At 45.7% G+C, this 14,356-nt stretch overlaps 1 protein-coding gene across 1 annotated transcript in view; it reads right to left on the bottom strand.

The window, feature by feature from the left end:
- cenpp (centromere protein P) overlaps positions 1–14,356 on the bottom strand; it is a 147,248-nt gene that overhangs the window by 60,107 nt on the left and 72,785 nt on the right. The gene's annotated exons all lie outside the window — the stretch shown is intronic.

Genomic DNA, 14,356 nt, shown 5'->3' with positions numbered 1-14,356 from the left:
GCTGTCTCAATGCATCACAGGCCCACTGGGTCTATTTAGTCAGTGACAGATTTGAAAGTGTTTTGGTCCTCTAAGTTTCTTTGGTCCCCATCCACCAGCATTAGTCTTCAAGTCTGTTTAGGATACCCTGGTCACACTCACTCTGTGTGTGGGGGGGGGGGGGCGTGTCTAGAATATGACCCTGGTCATCCTCAACAAAGGACCCAACAACCTCCTCAGCTGTAACATAGTCCTCAACAAAGGACCCAACAACCTCCTCAGCTGTAACATAGTCCACAACAAAGGACCCAACAACCTGCTCAGCTGTAACATAGTCCTCAACAAAGGACCCAACAACCTCCTCAGCTGTAACATAGTCCTCAACAAAGGACCCAACAACCTGCTCAGCTGTAACATAGTCCACAACAAAGGACCCAACAACCTGCTCAGCTGTAACATAGTCCTCAACAAAGGACCCAACAACCTCCTCAGCTGTAACATAGTCCTCAACAAAAGACCAACCCTATACATTGCAATGTTGAGGTTAGATGACTGAATGCCTGAAATGGCCCCAATTCACCTGAAATCTGCATTTTAATGAAAGGAGAGTTCATCAAGATCATCAGCATGACAAAAAATCCATTGTTCCTCTATTATAGCATGTGAATGCTGTCCCCCCCACCCCCCCCCCCCCCACCCCTCAAAAAAGAAAAAGTTGCAATCCGTCTGTTTTCTTTTGTTAATCACGGGGACTTGGACATGCTGTGTGAAGCCAAGGAAAAGGAGGCAAACCAGTCTGCATCCCAATGGCACCCTATTCGCTATATGGTGCACTACTTTTGACCAGGGCCCATAAGGCTGTGGTTAAAAGTAGTGCACTACTTAGGGAACAGGTTGCCATATGGGCCACAGTCTCTGTCTGCTCTGCAGCGAGTGGCGCTCAGGAAACATATGGAACAGATCTACCGTTTTGGCCAGGCCTCCACAGCTCTGCCACGTCTCACATACCGCTCAGAGACTCTCCGTACCACAGCCTAAGGCTGCTCAGACCGTTATGACAACTCACTGCAGGTTTGGTCCTGACCCAGCCTAACTTAGCCAGACACCTGGGGAGTGGACCAGCCTACCCCTCTAGCCTACGGCCAGCATGCCTATCTGGGACCCAACCTTGTCTCTCTCTGTACAGCCATGGGGAATGGGGAATAGACCTGCCCCTCCACCTCCACCAACCTCCTGGTAAAACAACCCGGTAAAACAACCTGGTAAAACCTCCCGGTAAAACAACCCGGTACAACAACCCGGTACAACAACCCGGTACAACAACCCGGTACAACAACCCGGTACAACAACCCGGTACAACAACCCGGTACAACAACCCGGTAAAACAACCCGGTAAAACAACCCGGTAAAACAACCCGGTACAACAACCCGGTACAACAACCCGGTACAACAACCCGGTACAACAACCCGGTAAAACAACCCGGTACAACAACCCGGTAAAACAACCCGGTACAACAACCCGGTAAAACAACCCGGTACAACAACCCGGTAAAACAACCCGGTAAAACAACCCGGTACAACAACCCGGTACAACAACCCGGTAAAACAACCCGGTACAACAACCCGGTAAAACAACCTGGTACAACAACCCGGCTTTAACACATTTATATTTAAATCATTTAGCAGACGCTCTTATCCAGAGAGACTCATCTGAAGATAGCTAGGTGGGACAACCACATATCACAGTCATAGTCAGTACATTCATCTACAGATAGCTAGGTGGGACAACCACATATCACAGTCATAGTCAGTACATTCATCTTCAGATAGCTAGGTGGGACAACCACATATCACAGTCATAGTCAGTACATTCATCTTCAGATAGCTAGGTGAGACAACCACATATCACAGTCATAGTCAGTACATTCATCTACAGATAGCTAGGTGGGACAACCACATATCACAGTCATAGTCAGTACATTCATCTACATATAGCTAGGTGGGACAACCACATATCACAGTCATAGTCAGTACATTCATCTTCAGATAGCTAGGTGGGACAACCACATATCACAGTCATAGTCAGTACATTCATCTACAGATAGCTAGGTGGGACAACTACATATCACAGTCATAGTCAGTACATTCATCTACAGATAGCTAGGTGGGACAACCACATATCACAGTCACAGTCAGTACATTCATCTCCAGATAACTAGGTGGGACAACCACATATCACAGTCATAGTCAGTACATTCATCTACAGATAGCTAGGTGGGACAACTACATATCACAGTCATAGTCAGTACATTCATCTTCAGATAGCTAGGTGGGACAACCACATATCACAGTCATAGTCAGTACATTCATCTTCAGATAGCTAGGTGGGACAACCACATATCACAGTAATAGTCAGTACATTCATCTTCAGGTAGATAGGTGGGACAACCACATATCACAGTCATAGTCAGTACATTCATCTTCAGATAGCTAGGTGGGACAACCACATATCACAGTCATAGTCAGTACATTCATCTACAGATAGCTAGGTGGGACAACCACATATCACAGTCATAGTCAGTACATTCATCTACAGATAGCTAGGTGGGACAACCACATATCACAGTCATAGTCAGTACATTCATCTCCAGATAGCTAGGTGAGACAACCACATATCACAGTCATAGTCAGTACATTCATCTTCAGATAGCTAGGTGGGACAACCACATATCACAGTCATAGTCAGTACATTCATCTTCAGATAGCTAGGTGAGACAACCACATATCACAGTCACAGTCAGTACATTCATCTACAGATAGCTAGGTGGGACAACCACATATCACAGTCATAGTCAGTACATTCATCTTCAGATAGCTAGGTGGGACAACCACATATCACAGTCATAGTCAGTACATTCATCTTCAGATAGCTAGGTGGGACAACCACATATCACAGTCATAGTCAGTACATTCATCTTACAGATAGCTAGGTGAGACAACCACATATCACAGTCATAGTCAGTACATTCATCTACAGATAGCTAGGTGGGACAACCACATATCACAGTCATAGTCAGTACATTCATCTTACAGATAGCTAGGTGGGACAACTACATATCACAGTCATAGTCAGTACATTCATCTTCAGATAGCTAGGTGAGACAACCACATATCACAGTCATAGTCAGTACATTCATCTTAAGATAGCTAGGTGAGACAACCACATATCACAGTCATAGTCAGTACATTCATCTTCAGATAGCTAGGTGGGACAACCAGTCATAGTCAGTACATTCATCTACAGATAGCTAGGTGAGACAACCACATATCACAGTCATAGTCAGTACATTCATCTTCAGATAGCTAGGTGGGACAACCACATATCACAGTCATAGTCAGTACATTCATCTACAGATAGCTAGGTGAGACAACCACATATTACAGTCATAGTCAGTACATTCATCTTCAGGTAGATAGGTGGGACAACCACATATCACAGTCATAGTCAGTACATTCATCTCCAGATAGCTAGGTGGGACAACCACATATCACAGTTATAGTCAGTACATTCATCTCCAGATAGCTAGGTGAGAGCACCACACGTTTCCTCAATAAAGTAGCAATCAGCAGCAAAGTCAGAGCTAGAAAGGGTCAAGGAAAAGTGTTGGTCCCGGAACAGGGGGCCGAGGTGAGGAGGGGGATTATTGAAGATACTCTTTGAAGAGGTAGGGTTCCAGGTGTTTTTGGGAAGATGGGCAGAGACTCTGCTGTCCTAGCTTCAGGGGGAAGATGGGCAGAGACTCTGCTGTCCTAGCTTCAGGGGGAAGATGGGCAGAGACTCTGCTGTCCTAGCTTCAGGGGGAAGATGGGCAGAGACTCTGCTGTCCTAGCTTCAGGGGGAAGACGGGCAGAGACTCTGCTGTCCTAGTTTCAGGGGGAAGATGGACAGAGACTCTGCTGTCCTAGCTTCAGGGGGAAGATGGACAGAGACTCTGCTGTCCTAGCTTCAGGGGGAAGATGGACAGAGACTCTGCTGTCCTAGTTTCAGAGGGAAGACGGGCAGAGACTCTGCTGTCCTAGTTTCAGAGGGAAGACGGGCAGAGACTCTGCTGTCCTAGCTTCAGGGGGAAGACGGGCAGGGACTCTGCTGTCCTAGCTTCAGAGGGAAGATGGGCAGGGACTCTGCTGTCCTAGCTTCAGGGGGAAGATGGGCAGAGACTCTGCTGTCCTAGCTTCAGGGGGAAGATGGACAGAGACTCTGCTGTCCCAGCTTCAGGGGGAAGATGGACAGAGACTTTGCTGTCCCAGCTTCAGGGGGAAGATGGACAGAGACTCTGCTGTCCTAGCTTCAGGGGGAAGATGGACAGAGACTCTGCTGTCCTAGCTTCAGGGGGAAGATGGACAGGGTCTCTGCTGTCCTAGCTTCAGGGGGAAGATGGGCAGGGACTCTGCTGTCCTAGCTTCAGGGGGAAGCTGGGCAGAGACTCTGCTGTCCTAGCTTCAGGGGGAAGCTGGGCAGAGACTCTGCTGTCCTAGCTTCAGGGGGAAGATGGACAGAGACTCTGCTGTCCTAGCTTCAGGGGGAAGATGGGCAGGGACTCTGCTGTCCTAGCTTCAGGGGGAAGATGGGCAGGGACTCTACTGTTCTAGCTTCAGGGGGAAGATGGGCAGAGACTCTGCTGTCCTAGCTTCAGGGGGAAGATGGCCAGGGACTCTGCTGTCCTAGCTTCAGGGGGAAGATGGACAGAGACTCTGCTGTCCTAGCTTCAGGGGGAAGATGGACAGAGACTCTGCTGTCCTAGCTTCAGGGGGAAGATGGACAGAGACTCTGCTGTCCTAGTTTCAGAGGGAAGACGGGCAGAGACTCTGCTGTCCTAGCTTCAGGTGGAAGATGGGCAGGGACTCTGCTGTCCTAGCTTCAGGGGGAAGATGGACAGAGACTCTGCTGTCCTAGCTTCAGGGGGAAGATAGACAGGGTCTCTGCTGTCCTAGCTTCAGGGGGAAGATGGGCAGGGACTCTGCTGTCCTAGCTTCAGGGGGAAGCTGGTTCCACCATTGGGGGGGGGGGGGGGGGGGTGCCAGGACAGAGAAGAGCTTGGACTGGGCTGAGCAGGAGCTACCCTTCCAGGGGGTGGGAGGGCCAAGAGACCAGAAGTAACAAAACAGAGTGTTCGAGTTAGGGTATAGGGTTTGAGCATAGCCTGAATGTAAGGAGGGGCAGTTTCCCCACGCCAGTCAGGAGTAAAGTCTCCACACTAGACCTATTCTGTCAGCTCTTCCTGGAAGCTGCCGTCTCAGTACTGTGAAATGGTTAACCGTCCTGTGGTACTTCCTAGAAGTCCATCTGGAAAACCAGTTGTGTTTGTATTATAATGATCCCTGGAGATTTTCAGCCTTTAGTGGAACGAGAAGGAATCCCCGGGATGGTTTGAGAGGGTACAACGATATCCGCGTCCCCAAATGGCACCCTATTCCCTATATAGTGCACTATAGAGCCATAGGGCTCTGGTCAAAAGTAGTGCACTATGTAGGGAACGAGGGTGCTATTTGGGATGCAGATTTGAGAGGAGAGGTCTGTGGTGGAGGAAATCCCATTTGATTTACATTACTGCTCCTTAGATTGATTATCCAGTCACACTCCACCATTCAGTAGTGGACATTGCAACTTCATCGATTGCAAATAGCATAATAATAAATAATAATAATAATAAATATTATTAAATAATATCTTAATAAAATAGCACGGCCACGACTGTGGACACTTGAAGCCCAGTGAAGTGTATGTGTGTTCCACAGTCCGTCCCTCAGGTGAGCTGACTGTCAATGTTGACAGAATAAATGTTTCGCTCAACGGTGAGTTATTTGGGGGGGGGGGGGTTTCCGTGAAAAAACACATTCCATGCATTCCAAACCCTTCTAATTTAAACCATATGGGACCTCAACTCTCAACACGACCCAAACCTCTCCCCTCAAAAAAAAAAACAAAAAAAAAACACAGGTATTATTTCAAAAACAAAGATCACACGTTGATCTGCCGTAAGGATGCCGCCAAAAAACGTGACTGAAGACGTGATCTCTGAGCGTCAGAACATATGTGTGCCTAAACCCATCATCTTAGACCAAGTCCTCGGTTAAACTTAACTCGTCTCGTCTTGTGATCTTGGCAACCAGAAGCTGTGACGAGAGGCTACTTGTGTAATTATACAATACAACAGAGAAATATATCTGTCTGTGACTGCCTGCCAACCTGTATCTCTTGAGGTTTCCAGTGTGGATCTGAGTCAGAGACAGGCCTGTTGAACAGAGGCCCTGAGAGCAGTTATAAATGGGGGCAGACTGTCTCCTTCGCCTCCCTGCATGGTAAGATCATTAGAACGAACTCACGTGCAGACAAGAGAAGGTTCTCACGGTTGCTTCAAAGAAGGTTCTCATGGTTGCTTCAAAGAAGGTTCTCATGGTTGCTTCAAAGAAGGTTCTCATGGTTGCTTCAAAGAAGGTTCTCATGGTTGCTTCAAAGAAGGTTCTCATGGTTGCTTCAAAGAAGGTTCTCATGGTTGCTTCAAAGAAGGTTCTCATGGTTGCTTCAAAGAAGGTTCTCATGGTTGCTTCAAAGAAGGTTCTCATGGTTGCTTCAAAGAAGGTTCTCATGGTTGCTTCAAAGAAGGTTCTCATGGTTGCTTCAAAGCACTGGTTCCCGACCGCTAATGGGTCTTTCTATAAGCTAGGGCACCAAGTGAGGATTTCCTACACTGGACCACTTGTTACAGCTGTTAATAAGTCATTGATAACAACAACAAAATCATGCCATTACAATAAGATATAAGGGCGGGGGGGGTCATAGCAATATTCAATAAAACCCTTTATCACGTTTAGTGTCTTCACAGATTTGTCCAAAATCGTGTGATATAAAACATTGATTTTCTGTCCTTGCATTTATAGCAGTGTAAGTTGTCATTATAACATATATTAAGCATTAATCAGTTAAATTAGACATCGAACCGTGTAAGAATTCCTGGATCTAGCTGTCGGACAAGTTATTAGTATAGGAGATCTCAGAAACGCAGATGTAACCAGGTAACATTTTGTGTCTCCTTATGTGGTGAAAACAGTTTATGGGCATGCAAATTCAAATTGAAAATTGAAATCTAAACGTTTCACCGGAATAACCACCTTACCTCCGTAGTCCAAAAACCTAAATCAATACTGTCATTGACGTAGTTCTTCAATACTTATTAGATGTGCATTGTGGTGTTGAGCTGTTTGAATACACCTTGATAATTACACATCATCATCTGATCCAGGAAGGAATTTTCTGACTGACAGCAAAGTGATTAACACTGTTGTGATATAGAGCATGTGATTAACACTGTTGTGATATAGAGCATGTGATGCAACAACAGCTGTTGTGATATAGAGCATGTGATTAACACTGTTGTGATATAGAGCATGTGATGAACACTGTTGTGATATAGAGCATGTGATGAACACTGTTGTGATATAGAGCATGTGATGCAACAACAGCTGTTGTGATATAGAGCATGTGATTAACACTATTGTGATATAGAGCATGTGATTAACACTATTGTGATATAGAGCATGTGATTAACACTATTGTGATATAGAGCATGTGATTAACACTGTTGTGATATAGAGCATGTGATGAACACTGTTGTGATATAGAGCATGTGATTAACACTGTTGTGATATAGAGCATGTGATGAACACTGTTGTGATATAGAGCATGTGATGAACACTGTTGTGATATAGAGCATGTGATTAACACTGTTGTGATATAGAGCATGTGATTAACACTGTTGTGATATAGAGCATGTGATTAACACTGTTGTGATATAGAGCATGTGATTAACAGTTGTTGTGATATAGATCATGTGATTAACACTGTTGTGATATAGAGCATGTGATTAACACTGTTGTGATATAGAGCATGTGATGAACACTGTTGTGATATAGAGCATGTGATTAACACTGTTGTGATATAGAGCATGTGATTAACACTGTTGTGATATAGAGCATGTGATGAACACTGTTGTGATATAGAGCATGTGATGCCACAACAGCTGTTGTGATATAGAGCATGTGATTAACACTGTTGTGATATAGAGCATGTGATGCCACAACAGCTGTTGTGATATAGAGCATGTGATGAACACTGTTGTGATATAGAGCATGTGATTAACACTGTTGTGATATAGAGCATGTGATGCCACAACAGCTGTTGTGATATAGAGCATGTGATTAACACTGTTGTGATATAGAGCATGTGATGCCACAACAGCTGTTGTGATATAGAGCATGTGATTAACACTGTTGTGATATAGAGCATGTGATGCAACACTGTTGTGATATAGAGCATGTGATGCAACACTGTTGTGATATAGAGCATGTGATGCAACACTGTTGTGATATAGAGCATGTGATTAACACTGTTGTGATATAGAGCATGTGATTAACACTGTTGTGATATAGAGCATGTGATGCAACACTGTTGTGATATAGAGCATGTGATGCAACAAACAGCCCAAGTGTTGGCAAGAATATGTTGTTGTCTCATTCGTTACACCGGTGAAGACAGATGTCTGTATCCACGTTGGATCTGACATCCCGAGCCAACCGAGGTTGATCCTCTGTGGTTGTCTGTTTGATTTACTACAGCAGGGTCTCGTTAGATTTAACAGAGAAAGCATCGAGGTAATGAGTTCATGTTGTCATGTGTTTTAGTACCTCGGGTTTGGACACAGAGTCTACTGTGCCTGTTGTGTAGGACAGACTGTTGTGTAGGACAGACTGTTGTGTAGGACAGACTGTTGTGTAGGATAGACTGTTGTGTATTACAGACTGTTGTGTAGGACAGACTGTTGTGTAGGACAGACTGTTGTGTAGGATAGACTGTTGTGTAGGACAGACTGTTGTGTATTACAGACTGTTGTGTAGGACAGACTGTTGTGTAGGACAGACTGTTGTGTAGGATAGACTGTTGTGTAGGATACTGTTGTGTAGGATAGACTGTTGTGTAGGAGACTGTAAAAGGATGTACAACTGGGTATTTCTGCTGTCAGTTTGAGCGCAGTATTTTCCTACAGACCGTTATTAAACGGATGTATCGGTGCGTCCTGCAAGCCTGCCTGACAAAGTACAGATCATAAAAGACATATTGTAGTGTTTTAACGTCAAGGAGTAGATTGAATCCGTATTGAGTCGCCTTTAGAGAAACAGCCTCACCTGTAGTCTACTAAAGGAGGGCGAAGGAGGCCTCACCTGTAGTCTACTAAAGGAGGGCGAAGGAGGCCTCATCTGTAGCCTACTAAAGGAGGGCGAAGGAGGCCTCATCTGTAGCCTACTAAAGGAGGGCGAAGGAGGCCTCATCTGTAGCCTACTAAAGGAGGGCGAAAGAGGCCTCACCTGTAGCCTACTAAAGGAGGCCTCACCTGTAGCCTACTAAAGGAGGGCGAAGAAGGCCTCACCTGTAGCCTACTAAAGGAGGGCGAAGGAGGCCTCACCTGTAGCCTACTAAAGGAGGGCGAAGGAGGCCTCACCTGTAGTCTACTAAAGGAGGGCGAAGGAGGCCTCACCTGTAGCCTACTAAAGGAGGGCGAAGGAGGCCTCACCTGTAGCCTACTAAAGGAGGGCGAAGGAGGCCTCACCTGTAGCCTACTAAAGGAGGGCGAAGAAGGCCTCACCTGTAGCCTACTAAAGGAGGGCGAAGGAGACCTCATCTGTAGCCTACTAAAGGAGGGCGAAGGAAGCCTCATCTGTAGCCTACTAAAGGAGGGCGAAGGAGGCAGGAATAAATGGATGGAAAGATTGGAAATGGAGTGAGGGAAAGAGAGATGTGAGGAGGTAAGGAAAGAGAGATGTGAGGAGGTAAGGAAAGAGGGAAAGAGAGATGTGAGGAGGTAAGGAAAGAGGGAAAGAGAGATGTGAGGAGGTAAGGAAAGAGGGAAAGAGAGATGTGAGGAGGTAAGGAAAGAGAGATGTGAGGAGGTAAGGAAAGAGGGAAAGAGAGAGGTGAGGAGGTAAGGAAAGAGGGAAAGAGAGATGTGAGGAGGTAAGGAAATAGGGAAAGAGAGATGTGAGGAGGTAAGGAAAGAGAGAGGTGAGGAGGTAAGGAAAGAGGGAAAGAGAGAGGTGAGGAGGTAAGGAAAGAGGGAAAGAGAGATGTGAGGAGGTAAGGAAAGAGGGAAAGAGAGATGTAAGGAGGTAAGGAAAGAGGGAAAGAGAGATGTGAGGAGGTAAGGAAAGAGGGAAAGAGAGATGTGAGGAGGTAAGGAAAGAGAGAGGTGAGGAGGTAAGGAAAGAGGGAAAGCGGGGAGGGGATGAAGAGGGGGAAAAGAGATGTGAAACAGACCTGGAGAATCCAGTGACGCCTATGAACGTATGGAACCTGACAGCTTCCTGGAACCCACAGCGTTCTAATATTCTAACATGTGAAGTTAAAGCCATAGTGAACTCCATGAAGAAAACCAAAGAGGATTCTAAGCTTGAACTCCATGAAGAACACCAAAGAGGATTCTAAGCTTGAACTCCATGAAGAAAACCAAAGAGGATTCTAAGCTTGAACTCCATGAAGAACACCAAAGAGGATTCTAAGCTTGAACTCCATGAAGAACACCAAAGAGGATTCTAAGCTTGAACTCCATGAAGAACACCAAAGAGGATTCTAAGCTTGAACTCCATGAAGAAAACCAAAGAGGATTCTAAGCTTGAACTCCATGAAGAAAACCAAAGAGGATTCTAAGCTTGAACTCCATGAAGAAAACCAAAGAGGATTCTAAGCTTGAACTCCATGAAGAACACCAAAGAGGATTCTAAGCTTGAACTCCATGAAGAACACCAAAGAGTTACTACACTTAAGGGATGGTACATTTCATGCTAACATCATTCATTCATTTGTGTTGGGAGCTCATTATCAGTTTATAAGTTAGAATGTTAGCAAGCTAAATGTCCCTTACCTTGAGTCAAGAGCTCTTGGGGGCATCTAAGCCCTCGTGGGGCATTTAAGCCCTGAACAATGCCTGACAGGCAGCCCTGTCTCCCAGGATGTGTGACGCCCCCAAGACCACAGCCAATCGCATCGCAAGCAACAACGCAGCGAACTTAGCTAGCTTGTTATCTATGCTGGTTGTTAGCTTGAATAAATGATATGTGTATCATTTGTAAGAGACACTCCTTGTTTTATGGATAATATTTACATTTACAGAGTGGGTTGAAGCTCCATTCCTGACAGGCTGATCAGATTCAATAGAGTCCTCAGAGGCGGATTAACCAGGATTCTGCCTTAGTAGTCTGTTTCATAGGTAAAGCTCCGCGTAGGCCGATGATGGGCATAACTAGCAAACGAGTTTTGAAGTTGAGGGTGCAGTATTTATGACGTTTGGTCATGAGGACGAAAACTAGCATAGTTCAGCTAGCCAGCTAGTTTAGTTAGGGGGGAAAAACAACTCGCAACAGGCTATAGCTGAACACACATGTCATGTGCACGAGGCTAATTCAGGACACACGTCGTTTTTATGCCCTGACATCAGGAGCTGGCAGGAAAATCAGTATGATTAAACAATTCAGAGACAAACCGAATACCCACGAATACCTAATCCAAGGTGGCTTAGCAGTTCAGACGTCTTTTTCTGTTCCGTATTGTTCGTGTCCTGTATATATATATATTTACACCTTTCTTCGCATATCTTTTATCTATTTTATTATCCAAGAACTCAACTACAAAAGCTTTCCTGCAAAAGCTTTCCTGCAACCCGCTTCACCAATTACAAAAAGTATTACTTACCTCAATCTGAAAATCCATCGTGGAAGCTAGCCAGGGGCTAATTCAGAAGCTAGCCTGAAAGCTTAACCAGAAGCTACTCCGATAGCTAGCCAGAAGCTAATCTGTAGCTGCCCCGAAATTAGCCGGTTTGCTGGCTAGCGTTGGTGTTTCAGCTGCCCACGTTTAGTGGTCATCAGCTATTCCTTTAGCTCGATAATCTACCGGCACTTTTGTGCAACGCGACTCGGACCGGAGCATTCCGGGACTCTTTTTTTCTCTCAGTTTCCCCGGATTCCAGCCGCAGGCTCTGGACACTTGTACCTTGATTTCGCAGCTAGCTAGCTGCAAACCGTGTGACTATTGGCTTACGTCGACCCCGGAGCAAACTCTAATCATTCTGGAGCTAGCCAGCTGAGGAGTTCCATCACCATCCGGACCCGTTTCTTTTGTTGCTGCTGCAGATACGGAACCCCACCGGGCCTTCACGACTGACTGCCGCGACTGACTGCCGACGTTATCTGCCCGAGGGATTTATCCAACTGGCACCTCCGTCCCGACGTTACCTGAACGCTCATCTGAGGCCCGCTAATCGTTAGCTGTCTTATCGGCTGCTATTTGAACAAGTATATTGGACAACTATTATTATTATTATTATTTATTTATTTTATTTTTTCCTTGGGTCACTATATCTATTTTGCCAATTTGGATTGATCCCCTCTACCACACGGAACCCCACTACACGGAACCCCACTAACCTACCGACGGAAACGCACGAGGTATCTACAAACAGACCTCCATCCTATGCTGCTACCGATAGCCATATACCCGGCCAGCTGTCTGGATCGCCACGACCCCAACCAACCTCTACTCACTGGACCCTTATTGATCACTCGATTAGCATGCCTCTCCTTAATGTAAATATGCCTTGTCCATTGCTGTTCTGGTTAGTGTTTATTGGCTTATTTCACTGTAGAGATTCTAGCCCTGCTCTCTATACCATATCCAACCTCTCAGTTCCACCACCCACATATGCGATGACATCACCTGGTTTCAATGATGTTTCTAGAGACAATATCTCTCTCATCATCACTCAATACCTAGGTTTACCTCCACTGTATTCACATCCTACCATACCTTTGTCTGTACATTATTCCTTTAAACTATTTTATCGCCCCCAGAAACCTCCTTTTACTCTCTGCTCTAGTAGCTCTAGGCGACCAATTCTCATAGCTTTTAGCCGTACCCTTATCCTACTCCTCCTCTGTTCCTCTGGTGATGTAGAGGTGAATCCAGGCCCTGCAGTACCTGGCTCCACTCCTATTCCCCAGGCGCTCTCTTTTGATGACTTCTGTAACCGTAATAGCCTTGGTTTCATGCATGTTAACATTAGAAGCCTCCTCCCTAAGTTTGTTTTGTTCACTGCTTTAGCACACTCTGCCAACCCGGATGTTTTAGCCGTGTCTGAATCCTGGCTTAGAAAGACCACCAAAAATTCAGACATTTTCATCCCCAATTACAAGATTTTCAGACAAGATAGAACGGCCAAAGGGGGCGGTGTTGCAATCTACTGCAAAGACTGCCTGCAGAGTTCTGTTATACTATCCAGGTCTGTTCCCAAACAATTTGAACTTCTACTTTTAAAAATCCACCTCTCTAAAAACAAGTCTCTCACCGTTGCCGCCTGCTATAGACCACCCTCTGCCCCCAGCTGTGCTCTGGACACTATATGTGAACTGATTGCCCCCCATCTATCTTCAGAGCTCGTGCTGCTAGGCGACCTAAATTTGAACATGCTCAACACCCCAGCCACCCTACAATCTAAGCTTGATGCCCTCAATCTCACACAAATTATAAATGAACCTACCAGGTACCACCCCAATTCCGTAAACACGGGTACCCTCATAGATATCATCCTAACAAACTTGCCCTCCAAATACACCTCTGCTGTTTTCAACCAAGATCTCAGCGATCACTGCCTCATTGCCTGCATCCGTAATGGGTCAGCGGTCAAACGACCTCCACTCATCACTGTCAAACGCTCCCTGAAACACTTCAGCGAGCAGGCCTTTCTAATCGACCTGGCCGGGGTATCCTGGAAGGATATTGATCTCATCCCGTCAGTAGAGGATGCCTGGTCATTTTTTAAAAATGCCTTCCTCACCATCTTGAATAAGCATGCCCCATTCAAGAAATTTAGAACCAGGAACAGATATAGCCCTTGGTTCTCTCCTGACCTGACTGCCCTTAACCAACAGAAAAACATCCTATGGCGTTCTGCATTAGCATCGAACAGCCCCCGTGATATGCAACTTTTCAGGGAAGCCAGAAACCAATATACACAGGCAGTTAGAACAGCCAAGGCTAGCTTTTTCAAGCAGAAATTTGCTTCCTGCAACACAAATTCAAAAAAGTTCTGGGACACCGTAAAGTCCATGGAGAATAAGAACACCTCCTCCCAGCTTCCAACCGCTCTGAAGATAGGAAACACTGTCACCACCGACAAATCCACTATAATTGAGAATTTCAATAAGCATTTTTCTACGGCTGGCCATGCCTTCCACCTGGCTACCCCTACCCCGGACAACAGCACTGCCCTCCCCT

The sequence above is a fragment of the Salvelinus alpinus genome, chromosome 12 (assembly GCF_045679555.1).
Source record: "Salvelinus alpinus chromosome 12, SLU_Salpinus.1, whole genome shotgun sequence".
In the NCBI taxonomy this organism is placed as follows: Eukaryota; Metazoa; Chordata; class Actinopteri; order Salmoniformes; family Salmonidae; genus Salvelinus; species Salvelinus alpinus.
The sequence above is the reverse complement of the archived record's forward strand: the minus strand, read 5'-3'. Positions and strand labels throughout refer to the sequence as shown.